The sequence below is a fragment of the Dicentrarchus labrax genome, unplaced genomic scaffold, assembly GCF_905237075.1.
Source record: "Dicentrarchus labrax unplaced genomic scaffold, dlabrax2021, whole genome shotgun sequence".
In the NCBI taxonomy this organism is placed as follows: domain Eukaryota; kingdom Metazoa; phylum Chordata; class Actinopteri; family Moronidae; genus Dicentrarchus; species Dicentrarchus labrax.
The window spans coordinates 24,509,652-24,514,651 of NW_026136705.1; the positions used below are offsets into that span (position 1 = coordinate 24,509,652).

The 5,000-nt window shown below is 40.8% G+C and overlaps 1 protein-coding gene across 1 annotated transcript in view; it reads left to right on the plus strand.

Annotated features, from left to right (window-relative positions):
- jade2 (jade family PHD finger 2) overlaps positions 1–5,000 on the plus strand; it is a 170,742-nt gene that overhangs the window by 138,976 nt on the left and 26,766 nt on the right. The window lies entirely within an intron of this gene.

A 5,000-nucleotide genomic window follows, 5' to 3' on the forward strand; every position in this document is an offset into this window, starting at 1 on the left:
TGGTTTAATGTATTGGTTATTTATTAGTCATTGTTGTGTTTTAAATACAATGCATTGATAGATTTCTTTTTTACTTCTGTCTCAACCAGTGTTTTAAATTTTCCACATCGTCATTTCCTGATGTCCGGTGCACAAACATTATATGTTACAACTCATCTCCACTTTCAGATGAAACATACTCAGCATTAAAAAGGACATTATTTGATTTCAGGCTGGTGAAGATATCCAGAGACAAACCAGACTTGTACAAATATTGATACATTTGTGAACTGCAACCACAATAACATCTCTCTTTATCAGAAGGAAAACATTGAAATCTCATCCGCTCCTCCATCCTGACGTGAAAGGTTTTGCTTTGGTTACATTGGCTTCCTGTCAGAGAGTTGTGTGTGAGGCTCTCAGATGTGTTTGTTGAAAATTTGTGAGACTTGGTGAACTTTGCTGAAGTTTACCACCTTTGGTACTGAGTACTGTCAAACTCTACTTTCACTTGCGTCTCCCCAGTGTAGACAGATGTGGAATCTTTCTATTAACCCCAGCACATGTTCTCAGATTTGTGTCTGTGGGTTAATATATGTAAGTGGGACAGAGAAAATGGAGAAGTGCTGTGTTTGCTGATTCAGAGATGGATAGCTACTCAGAATGAATGAATAGACTCAGACAGAGACAGGACAAAGACAAATGTAGCGGAAGAGGAATAAAACGCCTGACAGAAGTACAGATAAATTGTTGGGATAATGTGCTTCAGTACAGATCGGAGGATGGAAGATTAAATTGTGGAGGAAAGAGTGACAAAGGAGAGTTTGGAAAGGGCAGGAGCCTCTAAAATACAGAGGAGACGGAGTGAGAAAAGGTCAGAGGCTGTTAGTGCCAAAGGAGCAGGAAATTCAATTCAGGTCGCTTCATCTCAAAACTCCACTGCCCTAACAAAGATTTAGTTTGAAGACAGGTGTTAACATTAAAAAGAAAAAGAAATTCCAAGACAACATACAAAATTATTCTGCACACTGGCTTTTTGCTCAATATATGTTTTGTTTTTTTTTAACATGCCGAATCCAAAAAATTGTAGTTTCACGTATTTATGAAAAAGTCAAGTAGAAAATTGTTACTGAACAGAAGATTCATTTACGACATTTGGTGAAATATAAAAGTACATTTCCAGAAGCTAATACACTTTTTCACATTAAATATTCATGTTTATTATCCATGTTCCAATGCAACCTGTTATTTTTAAAATTACATTGGTTTGATTCATTTTCAGTTTGCTGAAATAAGATAAGGAAAAGGGTTGCATTGCTGCTATCTACTTAAGACAGCTGGCCTTGATATTTTGGTATAGTTTGCAGGAGAAAGAAAGAGAGGGGTAGTCAGTGAAATGTGGGAGTAAAGGGTGAGAGAAAAAAGAAAGTAAACAAAGGCAGAGAGGTTCAACAGAGTTATTTTACAGCAAACTACTCTCGTCTTTCATCGCTCTTCCTCCTCCTTACCTCCCATCTTGCCCTCCACTCCCCCTGTCATGTGTCCAGGCAGAGGTAGTTGTTTTTCAAAACGGTACACACACACACACGCACACACACACACACAGAGTGTCCTAATCAAAGCCAGGCTCTGCACATTGTGTCCCAGTTGAGAAGCTATTTTTATCTGCAGTGCTGTAACAGGGATGGAATGGGTCAGATAGGCCAGGCTGACGAATCCATCAAGACCAACAGATAAACAGTCAGCCTGCTGGACTGCACACACACACACACACACACACACACACACACACACACACACCTACACACATATACTGTTTAAGTAAACAAATTAACCAGTTCTTTCTCTATATCACAAATGCAAACTCACACAGCCCTTGTTCCTTTTTCTGTCTCTGTATCTTGCATTTGCTGACACACACGCACACACACAGGGTCAATCTTGTCCCATTAGCACCATGGCATATTTTCAGCCTCAAACACGCATGATGCTGCCACACACACACACACACACACACACACACACTTGGTTAGAGACACATGATTACTGATTTACCGTTGTAAGAGAAATCCAGTTGGCAGAGATCCAGTTTCTGGCTTGTTAGTTTCGGATTCAAGTGCTCTGGCTTGGACCCAATTAGTTTCTATCCCTACCTCCCTCTCTCTCCAGTTACTTTCTTGTCATGACTGTGTGTTATATATCATGTGCGGTATATCCACAGCTATACAAAACTTGAAAATCTTCTCACAACTCCAAAAAAACAACACTATGTTTTATACATAAATACAAAACTGAGTTGATCGTACATAAATACCAGTGTCTTTTATAGTTTATAGTTCATAGGTGTTTGCTTTGAACCCAACATACAACAGCACCTATGAGGACATTAAACAGCTATAAAGCTTTACTGTGGTGTACATGGTGTTGTAAAAACCTTTACACAACAGTGAGTCTGCCACTAAAGTAAGATTAGCTCAGGTTGTACTCCCATCCTCTAATATATATGATTCAGGGTTAGAAAATTGGACAAGTATATCAGCCATCACTGGTTGTTTTTTTTGGCCGATAGTTTGGCCGATTTTTGTCATTTTATGGACACTGACATCTTGCCAGGCCAAGTTGGGGAAAGAACGCCAGCAAAACCCTTTCAAAGGCTGGGGCTTGTGCGAGGATGCACTGCACCATTTTCTGTTTCGTTCCCCAGCGAGTTGCACAATTGTTTACATAAGGCTAATACTCTAATCGTTCATACTGGCACTGTAACAATGCAGAGGTGGATTAATCTAATGCTGCTATTTTTATGTTACTTTATCTGAGGAATCCAACTAAGAGTCCATGAACTTCATAATGATGCAGCAATTAGATGCCTCAACTCATTACTTATACACACTGAAAGATGTGTATAAGTCCGTCCATATCGCCATCCCTTCCTTCATGTTCATGTCTAACATGGAAAATATGGTTTACACATGCATATTTGCATGGAATGATGAAACTTCATGTCACATATTGGCCATTGCGGTTCTGCAATTAAAACATTCAACTATCAGAAATGTATTGTTTAAATAAGACCAATGCTTATTTTATTTATATTACCGTCATCAGTGAATGTAGTGGTAGGTCATAATCCTCTTGGGCCTTGCGGACTTCCCGAAGCCTCTGCCAACTATGTGCAAATGCTCCATTAATAGAGCTGCAAACACCAAAGGCTCAATCGGTGTTGGCTTTCACTTTCTTCATGGCCTTAGTCCCTGCCACATTAAGGTTATGCTGGCTCCATTATCCATGGTGACACAAGACACCTTTTCCTCTGTGATCCCCCATTGCTGAGCACTCTCTCAGTTCTTCAGCTGGCACCATGCCTGTGTGGTCATCTGGAACATATGTCATTTCTAGACATTTCACTTGTAGCTCCCAACTTTCTGTGGCATAGTGTGCTGTGACACTCATATATAGGGGACCATGTTGGTAGTAGACCACATGTCCATAGTCAGTATGATAAAATCCGCTGCCTCCAGCTCTTTACTTACATCAGCCCTGACTTTAATGTATAGGTCTGCTATGGCGGTATTTCTGTCCAGGAAGCGTGTATTGCTCATCAAAGGGTTTGAGCAAATCCTTCAAAGACTCCCTTTCCACAGTGTGAAAAGACATCATGTCCCTTGCGAGATATTTAGACACAGCCAACTCCCATCTTGGATTGTCCTTCTCATATTTACTAGTTTTGACTAAAGCCCCAATGATTTTGTGCTGGTACGTGGGGCACTACCAGTTGCAGCTGAGGGGCCGCTACTCTTGGTATAAGCGCAGTGTGCTCAGCAGGATGGTGTATTCGCAAATGCTTGTGCAAATTTGTCTTGTTAGAATCCTTTGCCGGCACTATGCTTGCCGGTTGGATCCAATTTAAAACCAAAATAATCCCAAACAGGTGATTTTTTTTATTCTTTTTGGCAACAAGCTCCTCCATGACTGGCAATCACCCACACGCAGCGATGTGTGGAGGTGGGAAAGTTTTAAGCAGGGTTCGAACTTCTCTCTCAAGCTCTTTTTTTTATTCTTTACACAACTTCATTTTCTATGAATGGCTTCCCCCCCATCTTCAATTGTGGCCGTTCGGAAACGCTACAGTATAATAACGTTCTTCTTCTAACGTGGTCCAAGCTATTGGAACTAGATGTTTTCGCGACATACCCAGCCCTAATAAAAGAACCTCTTGCATTATTTTGCTGTGCAGTTGCTGTACTTGAATGAGATCTAAACAATCACTTTTCCTGATTGAGAGGTCAGTCCACAACTCCTTCACTTAGACTATCTGGACTCATAACACACTTGCACTCTTCCTGGTCATGGCTTCCTCTTTTAGAAGCTCTTGGTTCTTTTCCCCTCTGCTATCCTAACTTCAGAGTTACAAAAGCTTCCACTGGCTTTTGCAGCAGTAACCTGGATTTTTTTTCTATCCATATTCTCAGCTAAGTTACTCTCTGTAACTGCTGTCTTATCTGTAGATAAAATGATTTTGTTAGCATTTAAAACCTACAGCTGTCAGGAGACCGTACTTCAGTTTTCTCTTTCTATAGTTCCGTCTCTCTCCCTGACCCATCTCTCTCTATTTATCTATTTCGGTCTTTCTATTAGTCTCAGTCTCAGCCTCTTTACTTGTTTTATTCTCTCTCTGCCTTCTTTGCTGTCATACGTTGCCAATTCAAAATTGCAGAACACACACACACACACACACACACACACACACATTTACAACCACAGCTTTTCTTTGAACATCCATATGTGCTTAACATAAACATGCACACTCACTCATTGATCTCCCAGCTCTCCATCCGCTCACATACACACTCATATACTCCTTATAGGGCCATATGATAGTAATTTGGCAGTATGGAGGAGCAGGAGGGCTCAGCTGGAGTTTGTGTCTGCGTGGAGGAAGAGTCTGGGATCTAGTTTATTGGCAGGAAACAGGAAGTCGCCTCTTGACTCTACTGTTTCATTACTGAATGCACGTAAACCTC